At 35.1% G+C, this 20,121-nt stretch overlaps 1 protein-coding gene across 1 annotated transcript in view; it reads left to right on the top strand.

Moving 5' to 3' along the window:
• LOC143025444 (uncharacterized) overlaps positions 1–20,121 on the top strand; it is a gene marked incomplete in the record, with an annotated part of 110,280 nt that overhangs the window by 28,075 nt on the left and 62,084 nt on the right. The window contains 2 exon segments of the mRNA XM_076185115.1: positions 5,205–5,431; positions 6,245–6,427.

The raw sequence follows: 20,121 nt of genomic DNA on the forward strand, positions 1-20,121 counted from the left end.
AGAGAGAGAGAGAGAGAGAGAGAGAGAGAGAGAGAGAGAGAGAGAGAGAGAGAGAGAGAGAGAGAGAGAAAGAGAGAGAGAATAAATACAAGAATAAATAAATGAAAATATAGACGAATAAATAAATGAATAAATAAATAAATAAAAATGATAAAGAGGTAAATAAATAAATAGATCAATAAATGAATAATAATAAACATATATAAATAAATAAATGAATAGATAAATAAGATGGTCTCCCACGAGTATGTAGAACAATTTTATATAATTAACCAAAGTTATTTAGAGGAGTTTGTATTTTTTAACTTGAAAATAGAGGAGACTGATCCCCTGATTTACGAAATTCGCAGAGCGTCCCAGTACAAAAACGTTGTGATCATGGGAGATTTTGATTATAGAAACATTGACTGGAAAACTTGAGTAGGAGATCAGGAAGCGAAACAATTCTTAGATGCGGTGCGGGATAATTTCCTAAAACAAATGATTACCGATCCTACGAGGGGAGAAAATACTCTGGACTTACTTTTAACTAGTAATGGACACTTAACGAGTAACGTAAAAGTGGGAGATAGTCTAGGCTCTATCGATAATCAAGAAATAAAATTTGATATTATTTGGGAAGAATTAGAAAGTACGAATAACGTCCAAGTACCAGACTTCAGGAGAGTAAACTTTGACAATATAAAAACCTATCTGAAATTGAATATGAAATGTCATACGGACGTTACGGGCGTTTCGTACATTTCTGACATTATCGGCGCGGTCAGGTCTCGGTACATGACCAGGAGTCGGGTCACGGAGGGTAATATGCATAGCTTGGGTCAGGTCACTTGGGGGCCGGGGCTCAACAGATAGGTCAGCGACTTGGATGAAATCTATAGCAATCTAACTGATTTAATTATTGATGCACAAAATACATTTATCCCCCTGAAGTCAACACGGAAAAATAGTAATACTCCCAAATGGATGACGGACAGATTGAAACATGAGATCGGAATGAAAAGAGGACTTTACTTAAAAAACAAAACAAAAAAAACGGGGAAACTCACCTTAGATCAAGATATAACGAAATGGCAAAGCTGATTAAAAGGAATACACGTACAACGAAACGTAATTATGCAATTAAGGTTGCCAGTCAAGCAAGATCTAACCCAAATGGTTTCTTTCATCTCTATAGAACAAAAAATAAAGATAGAATAAGACAAATTAAAAACGATGAAAATGTCATGATAGAATCGGAGTAGAAAATGAGTGAGGAGTTTAACAAATATTTTCTCTCGGTGAGAGGTTAGATAAAGTACCTGACTGCTATCCGATTTTCAGTGGGGATGAAGAAAGTAGTCTATCTAATATGAGCATTAGTAAAGTAGAAGTAGTCAAGCAGATTGAAAGACTTAAAGCTACAAAACCCCTGGTCCAGACGAAAATTTTTCCGAGAATGCTTAAGGAGTGTAAATTTGAAATCTGCGACCAGTTAACTGAAATATTTAATAAATCGGTAGACACTGGTTTTGTGCCAACTGCTTGGAGGCAGGCAAACGTTGTTCCTGTTTCTAAGAAGGGGGATAGATCATCTGTATGCAACTACAGGCCAATCAGTTTGACATTGGTTATAGGAAAAATGCTTGAATCAATAATAGTAAATAAACTTAGAGAACACATCGAAAGATATAATTTAATTCGTGATACACAGCATGGTTTCTCCAAGGGTAAGTCATGTGTGACTAATCTTCTATCCTTTTACACTAAAGTATATAAGGCGTCAGATAACAATAATAATAATTACGATGTTATTTACCTTGACTTTAGCAAAGCGTTCGACAAGGTGCCACATCAGAGACTACTAAATAAAATCAAAGCCCATGGCATAGGAGGGAAAGTGTTAGAATGGATTAGAGCTTGGATTAGTAACAGAAAACAGCGGGTCACCTTAAATGGAGTAAAATTTAGGTGGGGCAATGTTACTAGTGGGGTCCCCCAGGGCTCGGTTTTTGGTCCCTTGTTGTTCATTATGTACATAAACGACTTAGACGATGAGATAAATAGTGATGTTAGTAAGTTTGCGGGCGACACTAAAATAGGACACCAAATTAGGTCAGGAGACGATGCAGAGATTCTGCAGGATGATCTTAACAAATTGTTCACATGGTCGGTGAAATGGCAAATGAACTTCAATATCTCTAAATGTAGCGTGTTAAACGTAGGGCTACACAACCCCGAAAATAGATACAGCTTAGATAACACGCTTTTAGAGATAACTGAGTGCGAGAGATACTTGTGAGTTCTAGTGAGTCCGGACATTAAAACCAGGAAGCAGTGCATTAGCGCCAGGAATAAAGCTAACAGAGCATTAGGTTTCATTGCTAGGACGGTAACGAATAGAAGTGCAGTGGTAATTATTAAACTCTATTTAGCGATAGTTAGACCCATCCTTGACTATGCGGTACAGTTTTGGTCTCCGTCCTACAGAATGGACATCAATTCACTAGAATCAGTACAGATAAGAATGACCAAAATGATACATGGACTCAGAAATTTGCCTTACGAAGAGAAGCTTAGGCACCTTAACTTACACTCTCTGGAAAGACGCAGAGTGCGGCGTGATCTAATAGAGGTGTTCAAGTGGATGAAAGGCTTTAACAAGGGTGATGCAAACAAGGTCATCATATTAAAACAATAGGGCAGGACTCGCAGTAATGGGTTTAAACTGGACAAATTTAGATTTAAGAAGGAAGTAGGCAAGAATTGGTTTACTAATAGGGTGGTCGACGAATGGAATAGACTTGGTAACCATGTAGTAAGCGCTGAAACTATCAGTTGTTTTAAGAAACGATTAGACAAGTTTATGGATGGACACGACAGGTGGTGATGGATACGGAGCTGCCTAGTGTAGGCCTTATGGTCTCTTGCAGTCTCCTTCATTCTTATGTTCTTACGTTCTTATGAGAGAGCTTTCTCGTAGGTGAACAATATTATTTGACGCTAGCCAGAATTAAATAATGAAAATATTTTTTTATTAAAGTTATGAGATTCTATAGTTGACCATATGCAAAAAAAAAAAAAAAAAAAAAAAAAAAAAGTGGGGGGGGGTAGGAGCAGGAGCAGAAGAAGAGAAAGGAAGAGGAGGAGAAGAGGAAGGCGAAGGAGGAGGAAAAGAGAAAGGAGGAGAAATAGAGGAAGGAGAAGAGAAAGTAGAAAAGGAAGGAGGAGGAGAATAGGAAGGAGCAGCAGGAGAGGAAGGAGGAGGAGGAGAACAGGAAAGAGGAGAGGAAAAAGAAAGAAAGGAGGAGGAGAAGAGGAGGAAGGATGTGAGGAAGAAGAAAAGGAAGGAGTAGAAGAAGGAGGAATAGAAAAAGACGTAGAACAAAAAGAAAAAAATTGAGCGAGGAAGAGGAGGAAGAAGAGGGATAGGAAGAGGAGCAGGAAGAAGAGGAGGAGGAGAAATGGTTTGTTTCCAGTTGCCATGGCGATGGTGTCCTGATAAAGTGTCAAAGTTTAGCGAAGTTTGCTTCTAGGCTCCTCCAAAGTTTGAGCTTCTAGTACATCAAAGTGTCTAGAGCGGCTCCCAAACTAGATTCTCAACAGATGAATAAATTAGTGTATTTACACTCTAGCTGGCCGAGCGGGTTAGAGCGCCGCTACTTGTGGTGAAGGTTGATGTGAGGGCACTTCGGACACCTGAAGCCAGCGGGTTGGAACAAGGACATAGTTCATTCAATTCTACGCTGTAAATGTCTTCTGTAAGGGGCACCATCCTAGTCTCCTAATAAAGGGGAGGGGGAGTTCGCGACGTTAAACCGAATCAGTCAGTCAACCGGTAACAAACCTTTTCGACAGATTTTTCTCACATAAAGCATATCCATACACACCTCTTTGTATTCTCAACTCACATTGGACTTATCTAGTTACTTCCTAACTTAATTTTCTTTATTTCTATATATCTTATTATTATTATTACTATTATTATTTTGTAATCCTCTCAATCAACACATGCTCATATGCACATTTTTCCTTTGTTTAGTCTTCATAACCACATCATGACACTTTTAAAGTTTCGTTTTGTAGCAAGCGACCTTCTTGCATGGCAGGCTTTAGTAAAGTCACAGATGTACTTGTAGCAGCATACACATCTTTATAAATCTATTATGTGACTAATATTTTTTAGCAATTGTCATATATATATATATATATATATATATATATATATATATATATATATATGTATATGTAAATAATCCATAGTTATCACATATGCAATGCTATTACCAAGATTTTTTTACCGAAATATTGTATCCATAAATGTTGCTATTAATTTCCCGAGCCGATTTCTGTATATAGATAAGATCAATCAAGCCTTTTTAGTAGGAACATAAAAAAATCCTTTACCTATCTGGTCATCAACCACCGCTGGTCACACTTTGGTACTAAATGGTCTGATATTTGGGACTGAAATACCGTAAATCACCCTTCTTTTTGTTCCTGATATTTGTATAAGGTAACGATGATACTTTATTGTTACATAACCAATTTATTCTGACCAGGCATTTACTACATTATTTGATCTATTTATTAATATTCATATTTATTCATTTACTTATATATCTATTTGTTTGATTTATTTTATCTATTTATTCATTATATTCTATTTTATTCTATTTATTTATCTATTTATTTATTTATTTATTTATTTATTTATAAATTTATTTATTTATTCATTTATTTATTTTATTTATTTATTTATCTATTTATTCATTCATTCATTTATCCATTCATCCATTCATTCATTCATTCATTTACTCATTTATTTTTATTTATTTATTTATTTATCTATTTATTCATTCATTCATTCATTCATTCAATTATTCAATTATTCAATTATTCAATTATTCAATTATTCTTATTTATTTATTTAATTATTTAATTATTTATCTATTTATCTATTTATCTATTCATCTATTCATCTATTCATCTATTCATCTATTTATCTATTTATCTATTTATCTATTTATCTATTTATCTATTTATCTATTTATCTATTTATCTATTTATCTATTTATTTATTTATTTATTTATTTATTTATTTATTTATTTATTTATTTATTTATTTATTTATTTATTTATTTATTTATTTATTTATTTATTATAATTATTTTTTTATTTGCTGAAGAAATTACTGACAATCCTCATTTTCTTTTATTTTCCAGCCCAGCTGGCTCCATTGTCAAACTCCTCGGATTTTAAGATCTTTCCAAGAGTGTTTCATCGCCTGATCCCCACCTGACATCTCGTGACCTTAAACGAATGACGTCTCGAATTGTGTGTTGCGTCTGACTTTTTTTTTTTTTTTTTTTTTAAGTGTCAGATGGAACCAGGGAGGTGTTCTGTCATGTACCCAACTGAAGCGATTCTCCTGTCGATGGAAGTCAGAAAGGTGCGTCTCCCCCTTTCAAGTAGTTTTATTTTCAAAAGCTAAAATACAATCTCGTGACCTTTATGGATATTATACAAAAGGTCGTTTTTTATCACAGAGGCTTGCAATACTAGTGATCTTCAGAGATAGTATATATATATTTTTTCTATTTTTTCTTATAAAACTAGGAAAATTAGCGGCCTTTATGGATATCAATTTTTTTTTCTATTTATCACAGAGGCTTGGAATACTAGTGACCTTTAGAGATAGCACATAAACACTTGTTTAAAAAACTAGGAAAACTAGTAACCATTATAGTTATTATACAAAAGGTCGTTTTTGTTTATCACAGATTCTAGGGACCTTAGTGACTTTTCGAGATAGTATATCAATATACGTTTTCCTAATTATGAAAATTAGTGACCTTTACAGATATTACATAAAAGGCCCTTTTTTGTTTTTACACAGAAGCCAGAAGCACTAGTGATCTTTAGTATATAAGCATACCTTTTGATGATTAGGGAAACTAGTGACCTTTAGAGATGGCACATGAATATAGCTTTTGCTGACTAGGAATACTAATGACCTTGAAATATAGCGCATATAAAATCTAGAAAAATAATTACCTTGAAATATACCACACATGAAAATTAGAAAACCAGTGACTTTCATGGATAGAATGCACAAAGTCATCTTTTGTTTACTAATCATGACCTTTACTCACTGTGACCTTGCTTAGAGAAAAGGTGTTACCGTGAAGTTGCTTAAAAGCTCCGGAGTAGTAGCTGTGACCTTTATAAGGTCAACAGGACTTACTTTTCTCGTTGCCTACAGATACATGAATATGCTTGGAACAAGGACAGCATGATAAGGACAATGAGAACAAGGTCAGGACTTAAAGCCTTCGTATATCATGTGAACACACAGTACATGACAAGTGGATGAGAAACTATCTCAGTATTTGGTACCCCCTCCCCCTCAGACGACTGACCGACGCTAGGACCTTGTCTTGAGTAGGTATGTGGTCTTCAATTAAATTTTTGGTTAAATGAGGCGAGGATATTGCCGATTAACATGATGAATTAGACATTTACGATCAGCAACGCCAATATTCCAATATTTGGCGTAATTTTTCTTATCCTATCCTGAAGTAACCTAACCTAATCTAATCTAACCTAATCCAGCCTAATCTAATCAAACCAAACCTATCCTAACAAAACCTATCCTAACCTAACCTAACCTAACCTAACCTAACCTAACCTAACCTAACCTAACCTAACCTAACCTAACCTAACCTAACCTAACCTGACCTGACCTAACCTAACCTAACCTAACCTAATGTAATCTAACTTAATTCAGCCAAACCTAACCTAACCTAGCCTGACCTAGCCTAACCTAACCTAACCAATGAGCCCAGAATATCTAGAAAATGGTGGGAAATAAGCGAAGACATTTTCTTATGAACAGATTCTCCAGATTAAGCAATACAAGATTTGGCAGTTCAGGGCCTGTTTTTAAACAAAACTCAAAGGGTATTAAATCCTAATACTCGTAGAAAGACGAAAAAATACCAATTTAATTTTCTTGGTTACCCAGCGAGGCCGATGTCACACTGTCCGTCGTGGCCGTTGCGGTTTGTTGTGGTTGTTGTTGGCCATAGCAAAGTCTCCCTTATTATGAGTCATTAGACTCGGGAGGTTATGAGAGTATTTTAACCAAGGGAAGGGAGAGGGTGGTTGCTCTATCATGTTCTGGATGCTGTCGCCAGGTGATTTTATTAACCTAATTGAACTTCCCATCAACTGGCCTCATCCGGCGCCAATGCAGACCGTGACTTTGGTATAATTGGCATCAACATAAACGAGGTAATCAGCCTATCAAGCAGGAATCTTCTAGTAAACCTGTTCTAGAAGTCCTGCTTGTAATATAATGGAAATGAGCTATAGTCGTGGGTCCTGTCTCTTATTCTTCAGTTGTCATACCTTGTTTTGAATGTATGTATGGTCTCAGCTTGGAATGCATAATTTTCTAAGATATTTTAGTTCACTCGCGTGTGTGTGTGTATTTACCTAGTTGTATTTACCTAGTTGTATTATACAGGAAGGAAGCTATGCTCGTGGTGACCCATCTTTGTATCTTTCAGCATCGAGTTTTTTATTAAAATCTTGAATAGTGCTTGCACACACTGTCTTTATCAAAATTATTCCAGGTATCCAGCACTCTGTGTGGGAAGCTATTCTTTTTCAGATCTTTTCTATAGTTATCCATTTGAGTTTCTTTTCGTGTCCTCTTGTTTTTCCATTATCCCATTTTAGTAAATTATTCCTATCAAGGATTTCCATTCCTTTCATAATTCTATAGATAGCCATAGATCTCCTCTTTCTCTTCTCTGCTCCAGTGTTGGTAATTCCAATTTGGATATTCTTTTTAGTACTGGGTGTCCATAATGTTGCTGCGTATTCCCGTTTTGGTCTTATCAATGTATCTAATATTTTTTTTTTAATAATTTCTTCATTCAAATAGTCAAATGCCACTTTCATTGACCTTAATAGGTTGAAGGTTTCTCCGACTATTTTGTTGATATGTCCAAGGTCTCTTTCCGAGTTCACTTTTTTTACTTCTTCACCAATTTTAGAATTTTTTGATATTCTGTTTTTACTTTTTCCAAACTTCATTATACTCCATTTCTTAATATTGAAGTTCACTTCCCACTTTTGTGTTCATTTCCAGATTTTGTCCAGGTCTGACTGTAATGATTCACAATCCTCATCTGTTCTTATTTTAGTGTTTTTGCGTCATCTGCGAAGGCATTCATATAACACTCTACTCCTTCATCCACGTCGTTTATATATATATGGCAAATATGATTGATGCCAGCACCGAACCTTGCGGGACACCACTTATCATTTCTTCCCATTTTGAGTATTTATTTCTAATTACTACCCTCATTTTTCTCCCAGTCAGGAAGTCTTCCATCCACTCCAATAATTTTCCTCCGATACCACCTATTAATTCTGTTTTCCTTACTAATTTCTTGTGTGGTACCTTATCAAATAGTTTTTGTAGGTCCAGATAGACACCGTCTGCCCATTCATCCCTCTCTTGTATTATTTCTATTAGTCTCGAATAGAAGCAGATCAGGTTTGTTATACATGATTTTCCTTGTCTAAATCCAAATTGATTTGGATTCAGTATAGTTTTTTCTTCTAGATGTTTAACCCATCTACTTTTGAAAACTTTTTCACATATTTTTGCTACTGTGCTTGTTAGGGAGACCGGTCTGTAGTTATTTGGATTTTCCTTGTTTCCTCCTTTATATATTGGTACAATATTTGCACTTTTCCAGTCTTATGGTACCTTTCCTTCTTTGAGCGAGCATTTGATTATATTGTATATTCTATCTGTTAACTCCTCTATGCATTCTTTCAGTATCCAATTTGCAATTCCATCCGGACCATACGATTTTCTGACATCAAATTTTTTTTATCTGGTCGCTGATTTCCTTCTGTGTTACAGTTGTTTCCCTCATTGGGGGAATTTCTGTCTCTCTATTCCCTCAGTTAGGTGAGTTCTCAATTTTGAATACCGATTTCAAATGATTGCTCATAATTTCTACCATTCCTTGTTCTTCTGTATATTTGTAATTTCCCTGGCGCAGCTTTTCTATTTCTTGTTTGTTTTTTAGTTTAACATCCACATATCTGTAAAATAGTATGGGTTGTTCCTTGCATTTTTTATAATTTCTTTTTTATGGTACTCTTTTCTTCTCTGCGTATTTTTACATAATCGTTTCTTAGTTTGATGTTTGTTTGCCATTTGCTGTATTTTTTTCCAAGCTTTGTCTCTTTTATCCTTAGCTTCACTACATTTTTTGTTGTACCAGTTCTTTATCTATACTCGTTCTTGCTTTTGTTGTGGTACATGTTTGTTCACTCCCTCTTTATAAATTTTTTTTTGTATATTCCATTTCTCAATATTCCATTTCAAATGGAACATAGACTACTGGTGTTTGAGAATACAATATTGAGGCGAATTACTGGACCAGTTTTTGATGAAAATGAGAATAGGTGGAGAGGGCGACACAATTTTGAGCTGAGGGAATTAACTAAATAAGAGAAAATAACAGATGTTATAGGTAGAACAAAATTGAGATTGGCTGGGCATGTGGCGCGTATGGAGGACCATAGAATTCCAAAACGAGTTATGATGGGTAGAATGCCTGGAAGAAGACCCAGAAGGAGACCTCGAATGAGATGGATAGATGGAGTGGATGCGGAGATGGACAGAAGAGGAATAAATAAAATAACCTGGATGGAAGCAGCACAGGACCGAAGGGTATGGAGAGGATTACTGTTGGCGGACCAGAATCTACACGAGGTTCAAGATCCAACGGAGTGAGTGAGTGATATTCCATTTCTCTTCCATCCTTGTTTCTTCCTTTAGGAATTTTTCCCAGTTTGCGTTACGAAAGAATTTTTTAAGTTTCTCAAAATTCGTTTTGTTGTACATTGGTCTTCCTATTCTACGTTTCTCATTTCTTCTTGGGTCTATTTGCCCTTTTAGTTCGAATTCTATTAGTACATGGTCACTCTTTCCTATTGGTGTTTTGTAATCTATTCTGTCCACAATTTCAGGTTCTGACGTAAGTATTAAATCCAGTCTTGATTGTTTCTGTATCTGGTATTTTCTTTTATCCACTGAGTCATTGTGTATTTAATGGTCATATCGAGCAGCATGTTGCCCCAGATGTCTTCTCCACCCTTTACTGTCGTTTCTTCCCAACACATTTCTTTTGAATTAAAGTCACCCATAATTACTATATTTCCTCTTTCTTTCAGTATATGAGTCAGTTCATACTTTGTATCTTCCAACAGTTTGGAATGATCGCTTTCTATCTAGGACTGTGTTTTGGGGGACACATACACTATTATAAATTTTTTGCTTTTCATGTGCTTGCTTTCAACTTTTATCATAATTGATTCTACATTGTTTTTTCCTTCTGTTATCTTTGTCATATTTAAGTCTTTCCTAGTCAAAAATAGTACTGCCCCACCCTGTTTTTAATTTCATTTCTATTCTTCGTCCAACAGTTGTATAGACCTTGTCCCACAGTATTTGGTGGTATATTACTTTTTAATTTACTTTCTATTCCCATTATGTCTGTTTTTTTTTAATGCTAGATAGTCATTTAGTTCATTCAGTCCTGAAATCATTCCATGTTGGTATAGGCTAACTTTAACCTTTTTCTTTCTCGTCTTTTTCTGTCTGCTTTGTTTCCTTTTTCCTTATATACCATTTTCTCAGCCTCAGGTCCACCACTTAATAAAAAAAAAAAAAAAAAAAAAAAAAAAAAAATCAGTCCCAGTTCTTTTGTCATTTGCTTCATTTCTAAGTTCCTTTTCTTTCCCTTTTTCTTCATCGCTCATTTCTTTTTTTATCCATAGATTTTAGTGTTGTTTACTGTTTGCTAGTTTTGTTGTTCTAGATAGTACTTTCCCCCAATCATTTGTAACCTAAGTTTTACTTATAGTGGCCTATATTGTTTTTCTTTTGAATATCTACTTATTCTATATGTTTCTTCAATTTATTTATCTAAAATTTGTCCCTCCTCTTGAATTTCTTTCAGAATTTCTTTAGCGATCTCTTTTTCCTTATTTCTCTCTGATATCTAGGAGCATCATTCTTTTCTTTTATAGCATAGATTACAATGCATCTTTTTTGTTCACTGTGTCCCTAACCAAATTACCTTTCTCCTTAATCATTTGGATTACCGTTTCTTTAGCATTCTCCTTGACCTGCTGCTCCACTATTTCTTTAAAAGATAATTTTTTCACTTTCCTGCTCTACTTTCCACTGTTTATTTCTTGGAAGTCATGTTCTTTGATCTTTTCTTCCACTCTCTCGGTCACTGCCTGCATTTGATCCTTCATCTCTTTCTTGAATACCTCATTCCTATTCATGTCTTCATTTTTCAATATCCCCACTTGAATCGTAAGAGGCGAGAAAAACGGGGCGGGGATTAGGACTAGGCATCCTTCTCCCTGCAGCCCCACAGGAGACATTCCTAAAGAAAGTAAAGACATAAGAGTGTCTAGGAGTTTTCCAACCAGTAACCTAAGGTTTGGATCTTTTAATGTGCGTGGATGTAGTACAGATAAGAGTAAAAGGGAAGAGATAGGCAGTATGTTTATGAGAGGAAAGATGGATGTGTTGGCTTTAAGTGAAACTAAGTCGAGAGGGAGGGGCGAGTGTGAGTTTGGGAGTGTAGCTGGGAGGTTCTCAGGAGTGAAGAGAAGGCGAGGGAAAGAAGGGGTGGCTATACTAGTAAATGAAGAGATAGGTAAACGTGTAGTGGAACGGAAGGAGGTTTCTTCAAGGTTAATGTGGATGAAGGTAAAAATTGGGGAAGGAGATGTGGATTTTTGTTAGTGCATATGGGCCTGGTAGTGAGAAGAATGTAGAGGAAAGGGAGGCTTTTTGGGTAGATTTAAATGATTGTATAGAGGGGTTAGGGAGAAACGTCAATGTAGTAGTATTGGGAGACCTTAATGCTAGAGTAGGAAATGAACCAATAAACAGAGTGGTTGGGAAGTGTGGAGTTCCAGGAAAGAATCGTAGTGGAGAGCTGATGGTGGAGATGTGTCTGGAGAGTTGATTATAGCAAATACAGTGTTTAGGAAGAAAGTCAAGCATAAGTACACATGGGAGAGGGTGGTGGATGGAAGGGTGGTAGATAGAGCATTAATGGATTTTGTAGTGGTAGATAGGAGTGTAATAGGAAGAGTTAAGGATGTATATGTTCTAAGGGGAGAGGGTGGGGGAATATCAGAATTTTCTTGTTGAAGGTATTCTGAGAGTGGAGGATAGATGGAGAAAGAGGAAAAGGAAAAAAAGGTAGGGAGGTGCTTAGAGTGAACTGCTTAAATGAGAAAGAAAAGGAGAAGGGGTACAAGAAGAACCTGAGAGAGGAGTGGGAGGGAGTGAAGGATAGAGTAGAAGTAGGAGTGGAGGAGGAATGGAGATGGTTGAAGGAGGGAGTCACAAAGTGTGCAAAGATGATGTGTGTAAGACAGATATGTGAGAAAGCTATAGGAAAAGGTAAGGATGTTTTTTGGGCTTTTATGGGTTTGGAAAAGGCTTATGGCAGGGTAGACATGAAGGCACTGTGGGAAGTATTGCAGATATACGGGATAGGAGGAAAGCTTCTAGGAGCTGTCAAGTGTTTTTACGAGAGTAGTAGAGCGTGTGTCAGAATTAGAAATGGAGAGAGTGAGTGGTTCGAGGTAAAGGTGGGACTTCGTCAGAGATGTGTTATGTCACCCCGGTTGTTCAATTTATACATGGATGGGGTGGTGCGAGAGGTAAATGCAAGGGTGGTGGCTCAGTAGTAGAGATAGTTAAAGAAAATGGAGAAAAGTGGTAGGAAGGATTTCTCCCCGTCTTCTCCTTTTTTGCATGAGGGGACGGAGGGGTGGGGGTCGCCGATTTAATGAAGCGGCCTTGCTGTGGATGTGCTGTGTCTTGCGACACTGCTTCTGACCCAGGGCAGTGGACAAGATGCAGGGATGACCCGTCATCCAAGAGGTGACAAGATAAGAGGGAGGGAAGAGGGTGGAGGGGAGTGGAGTGTGATAGGGATGGAATGGGTGTGAGTGGTTTTTATGCCTTTGTTTTTTGGCTACTTCTCTTGTAAGGGGGAAAAAGCCTTTGGTATATGTATGTATGTCTGTATGTATGTATGTATGTATTATTCTTATTATTTCTATTATTATTACTTCAACTTTTATTATTTCTGTTATTAATATTTCTCTTATTATTTCTGTTATCATTATTTTTAATTATTATTTCTATTATCTTTTATTTTTATGATTGTTCATTTTTATTGTTTTTTATTATTTATATATATATATTTATTTTTACTGTTATATTTCTGTTTTTTTACTTCTATTACTATTTTTCTATGATTTTTACCTTTTTTATTACAACCTTTTATTATTTCTATTTTTTAGCTATTCATTTATTCATTTATCCATTTATTATTGTTAATCCAGCGTTGGTTTCTTTCTCCTTATGGTAGGCTACAAAACTACCTTACTCCAACAATCCGAGTCAGTCGCCTAATTTGATTATTTGATTGTGACTATCGTCTGTAGATTATGGATGATGGAAAAAAGCTTTTGATTTGTTTTTGGTGCCGCAACATTGTTGGTATGGCGTTCAGGAGAGAAATGTATAAAGAATCATATGTGCAGCTAACCATGTTTGTATTCATTTGTTCATATAATCTTTTATTCATTTATTTGCTTATTTGATTTTTACTGATTTATTCGTTTATTAATTTATTATTTTATTTATCAATCTTATTAGCATATTAAGAAAACAGTTTATTTATTTATTTATAAGTACTTACCTATTTATTCATTTGATTTATTTGTTTAATGATTTTTATTTGTTATTTATTTGTATGTTTATCTACCATCTGTATTTTTATATATCTATCTATTCATTCAGTTATTTATTCAAACTCATGAACACATTGTTTAAACTTGAGGAAAGTGATGTCCACAGGTGGACATTTGAGGTGTTTTGAAATTAATATTTGATGAAAGGAGCTTCATGAATATGTAATGGTGTTAGCAAGGCGGTATCTTCATGGTTGTTTAACATACTCCGGAGCAAATTATAAGGAAAGTTAAGCCAGAAAACGATTGTTCCTATTTTATTATATGATGATGAATATATGGTTTAACGTCACACACTCCCCCTATCGAGAGGCTAGGACGGTGCCCCTCACAGAGGGCTTTGTAGCGTGGAATTAATGAACCATGCCCTTGGTTCAACTTCACCGGTGACAGGATTCGAACCTCCCTCACCTCGACCTTCGCCGCAAGTAACGACGCCCTAACCCACTCAGCCAGTGAACTTCCTGTTATATATATGTATATATATACATATATATAATATTTATATATATGTATATATATATATATACATATATATATATATATATATATATATTCCAAAGTACGAGCCACCGGGTGCGCCGGTCCCTGCTTTGCACGGTGTACGGCCTTCTGCCCATATTAAAAAAATATATAAAATAAGGGACAAGCAAAACTTTCCCTAATTTTTTAATCTCGTCTTTGGAAAGACTAGAAATAACCAACGATCGGACAAAATTATTTTTACCACTATATTGATATCACAATTATTTTGGAAAATAAGAATTTTTTGAAATTTTACTTTTTATATGTACAAAGATTATAGAATGTAATAATGTACTGAACTCTATTTTCTAATCTCGATTTTTTTCCATCTTATCTCCCTGTTATTTGAGAATGTAATTTAATTAAATGTGATACTTAAAATGCAGAAATAAAGCTAGTGGTGAAACAGAAAATCTTTGCTATATGTATACCGTAGAGAAAATGAGTACAGGCAATACCGTGGCTTGCAGTGCATCATTATAAAACGGGACATTACATCGTCACTAATGGAAAGGTGAACGTAAGTTGAAACGAGTTGGGATTGGAAATGAAAACGGCAGCAGCTGTGCTCGAGGTGTCAAACACATGTGTTCACCCCACTCCCCCATTCCCTCATCTCTCACTCACACACACGTGTATAGGCGAATATGCATTCATGAATATCCTGGGCCTCTTGTTTGCGCCCTCAGTAAAACACACACACACACACACACACACACACACACACACACACACACACACACACACACACACACACACACACACACACACACACACACACATACATACAAGAGAGGGGACAGATGGGCGGATTGTGCCTTCTGAGATTTACAAAAAGCATTTGAAAAAGTACCACACAAAAAGCTACTAACAAAATTAAACAATAAGTGAAGTACAAGGAAAGTTATTGGAATGGATAAAATATTTCTTGAACGGGAGAAAAATGAGCGTGGTACTCAGAGACAAGAAGTCGACCTGGGAAGAAATACAAAGTGGAGTCCCACAAGGTTCTGTATTGGTTCCGATAATGTTTGCCATATATATAAATGACATGGATGAAGGTATGGAATTTCATATGAACTTCTTTGCAGATGATGCGAAACTACTAAAGAGAGTAAGTACAGAGGAATATTGTAAATCACTTCAAAATGACCTGGACAAAGTCTGGGAATGGAGTCAAAAGTATGAAGTGAATTTCAACATCAAGAAATGTAGTATAATGGAATTTGGAAAAAGCAAAAATAGAATATCGGGACAATATAAAATTGGTACAAAGGAAGTTAAAAAAGTCAACTCGGAAAGGGACCTAGGAGTAACTATCAGCAATGACATGGCACCAGACAAACATATCAACAGAATAGTCGGAGAAACTTTAAATTTACTATGATAAATGAAAGTGGCCTTTGACTACCTGAATGAAGAAAGGGTAAAGAAAATATTAGTTACATTGATAAGACCAAGATTAGAGTACGCTGCGACACTATGGACAACCAGCACTAAAAAGAACATAAAGAAATTAGAAAGAATTCAAAGTGCAACGACAAAGATGACACCAACGCTCTCCAAATTGACATACGAACAAAGATTGGCGAAACTCGAACTACCAACCCTGGAACAAATTTTGAGTGTTCGCTGTCAGTCCAGGTCTTAGTTTTTGGTGGCACATAAACAACTATAAACCCTCTACTTTTCATACTGCTGTTTTCGATTTTAACTGTGATTAATTCCACATTATCTTTTCTTCTGTTGCCTGATCATCTACAGAATTATGAAAGGGATGGAATCCCTCGAAAGAAACTATTTACTAAAGTGGGATAAAAGAAAAACAAGAAGACATGAAAAAAATGAAAAAGGATAGTTACAGAAGAGATCTGAAAAAGAATAGCTTCCCACATAGAGTGGTAGATATCTGGAACACATTCAATAAGGAAACAGTGAGCGAAAAAACTATATAAGAATTTAAGATCAAACTGGATACTGAAAGATAAAAAAACGAGTCACTACGAGCATAGCTCTCTTCCCGTCAAATACAACTATGTAAATACAACTAGGTAAGTAAACACACACACACACGCACACACACACACACACACACACACACACACACACACACACACACACACACACACACACACACACACACACACACACACACACACACACACACACACAAAGGGAATTAAACGAACTAAAAAGTGAACTAAATGCGATTAAAAGAGAAAATGAAAGAAAGGAAAACGAGGCTAAGATTACAAATGATGAACTGAAAAAAGAGGTAAAAGAACAATTGAAAGCAGTAACAAAAAAGATGGAAGAATCAATCAAAGAGACTGACCAAACGAAAAAAAAAAGTGGAAAATTGGAACGCGAAAGTCAAAAAGAGACAAAAATGAGACTAAATGGCAAACAAACATTAAACTGAGAAATGAATACGTAAACATACGAAAAGAGGAAAAAAGAAACTATGAAAAAGATATAATAGCAAAATGCAAATATCAACCTAAACTGTTCTACAGTTATGTAGATGACAAACTAAAAGACATACACGAAATAATAAAAGTGCGTGAAGGAAATCAAGAATACACAGAAGATGTAGAATGGGCCGAAATAATGACCAGACACTTTAAGTCTGATTTTACAGTTGAAAGCTCACAATTGTGGGATGATAGTCACCAGGAAGGATCCCCTAAAATGGAAGAAATAATGGTGACACAAAGAAATAAGGGACCAAATAAAGAAACTTGATGTCAAAAGGTCACATGGGCCAGACGGAAGAGCGAACTGGATATTAAAAGAATGCATAGATGAATTCACAGATGAAATACACAAGATAATTGACTTCTCACTCAAAGAAGAAAAAGTACCACAAGACTGGAAGAATGCTAATATTGTAACAATATATAAGGGAGGAAATAACGAAAATCCAGCAAATTATAGACCAGTATTCCTTACAAGCACAATTGCAAAAATATGCGAAAGAGTTATTAAAAACAAATGGACTAAACACTTGGAAAAGAACAAAATATCAAACCCCAACCAATTTGGATTTAGAAGTGGAAGATCATGTACTATGCTTTTACTCAAGATTGCGAGACATAATACAAGAAAGATATGGCTGGACAGATTGTTTCTTCCTGGACCTACAAAAGGCTTTCGACAAAGTACCACACAAAAAACTACTAAGAAAAATTGAATTAATAGGGGGAATACAAGGAAAATTATTGGAATGGATGGAGGACTTCTTGAAAGGAAGAAAAATGAGTGATAATTAGAGAAAAGAACTCAAAATGGGTAGGGATGATAAGTGGAGTACCCCAAGGCTCTGTATTGGCTCCGATAATGTTTGATATTTATATAAACGACATGGATGAAGAAATTAAATGCTATATAAAATTCTTTGCAGATGATGCAAAACTATTGAAGAGAGTGAGTAACGAAGAAGACTGTAAATCTTTTCAGGGAGATCTGGACAAAGTCTTGAATTGGAGTAAAAAGAACGAAGTGAATTTCAACATTAAAAAATGTAGTATAATGGAATTTGGAAAAAGCAAAAATAGAATATCCGGTAAATACAAAATTGGAACAAAAGAAGTTACAAATGTAAATTGAGAAAGAGACCTAGGAGTGATCTTTTAAAATGACATGACACCAGACTAACATGTAAACAAAATAGTTGGAGAAACCTATAACTTAATAAGATCAATGAAAGTGACCTTTGACTACATGGACGAAGAAATGGTGAAGAAAATCCTAGTTACACTGATAAGACCAAAAATTAGAGTATGCAGCATCACTATGGACACCCAGTACAAAATAAATAAATAAATAAATAAATAAATAAATAAATAAATAAATAAATAAATAAATAAATAAATAAATAAATAAATAAATAAATAAATAAATAAAATAAAGAAACTAGAAAAAATTCAAAGAGCACTAACAAAGATGGCACCAACACTCAGCATGTTGACATATGAACAAAGATTGGACAAACTAAAGTTATTAACTCTGGAGTAAAGAAGAGAAAGAGGCGATTTGATATCCATATAGGGGATGGAAATCCTTGATAGGGATGATCTACTTAAATGGGACAGAAGAAATACAAGGGGACACAAAAAGAAACTTAAGAAGGACAGTTACAGAAGAGATCTGAAAAAGAGGATAGATACATGGAATAAATTGAAAGAGAAAACAGTGAGTGCTAAAACTATACACGACTTTAAGAAAGAACTGGATGCGGAAAGATGCAACTGCGGGTCCCTACGAGCATATCTCTTCTCCCGCAAAATACAACTAGGTAAACACACACAAAAAAAAAAACACAAATACGCATACACAATGTTTGAAAGCTATAAAGAAGTACAGTTTTCTATACAAGTTTGTGGAAGCACCTGGATAAGAAATAAAAGTAGTGTGGTCAGAAAACATATATGTACTTATTTAATTTCAGTTACCTTTTATTTTATTTGTTTGTTTATTTATCTATTCATTTATCTTAATTAATTCATTTATCTACTTATTTATCTATTCATTTATTTATCTATTCATTAATTTACTTATTTATTCATTTATTTATATACTCCTTTATTCATCTATTGTCCTTTCAATTTATTTTCTTTTATTTTCTTATTTGATTATGTATTCTATTTCATTTAATTTTGTTTGATTTTGCTTTGTTTTATCTTATTTTATTATTCATATCCTATTTTTTGTTGAATGTCGAAGTTTTGTAGACATTTGATGCGGCGTGATATTTACATTTTACACAGTTTCCACATGAGGCCTTACAGCAGGAAATTATGATACAAGAGAGCAAAGAGAGAGAGAGAGAGAAAAAGAAAACATAAGAAAGAAAGACGCACATGAAAGTTATTTTTTGAAAACCCAGTAACTAATACTCCAAGGCATCTCTTATAAAATCTAACCTTGAGAGTGTGTTCTCTAAAATGTTCTCAGTGGCAGTAGCCCCCTTTCATACATGACTGTTGTTTCATTTTCCTAAATACCTCACTCCCCCCCCACCACCACACACACACACACACACACACACACACACAAACACCATTCCCTCACGAGCAGGTGGTCTGTCCCAGGTAGAACATAGTCCATCCAAGAACGAGACAGAGGGTATGTCAACCTTGAGTCTACCTACAGTACATACAGTAATGTCCTGAGGATGCGCAAATGGATGTTCGAAATAACTATGTTAGTTATGGAGTTCTCTATATAATTCCTCAGCCTCTAAGAAAGAATATAATATATAGAATAATTAGAGAAAGTCTAGGAAAGTTTATCCAACAAGACCAGCCTAACTATATGTATATGTATATGTATATATGTATATGTATATGTATATGTATATGTATATGTATATGTATATGTATATGCATGTAGAATTAAATACGACAGCATTCTGACAATTGTTAAACTTTTTCTTAATGTTTTCTATTTGTCTTATCAACTTTTTTCCAGTTGTAGGGTGAGCTGATACAAGTTCTCCAAAGTTTTCCATTTAATATTCTCGAGCTTTCGTCTTCAAAGAGACATCATCAGGATTGACAAAATTTCTGCAATAATGAATACAAATGTTGGTACATATAAGAATTGTACGTCTCGCAATATCACATACGTCGGGCACACCAGATGTACTCTCAGCCGAAGACTAACCTTTCACCAACAGGACGGAGCGATCAAGGACCATTATTCAAAATATCACAATAGAAA

The sequence above is a fragment of the Oratosquilla oratoria genome, chromosome 5, assembly GCF_046742065.1.
Source record: "Oratosquilla oratoria isolate Oo_2021 chromosome 5, ASM4674206v1, whole genome shotgun sequence".
Classification (NCBI taxonomy): domain Eukaryota; kingdom Metazoa; phylum Arthropoda; class Malacostraca; order Stomatopoda; family Squillidae; genus Oratosquilla; species Oratosquilla oratoria.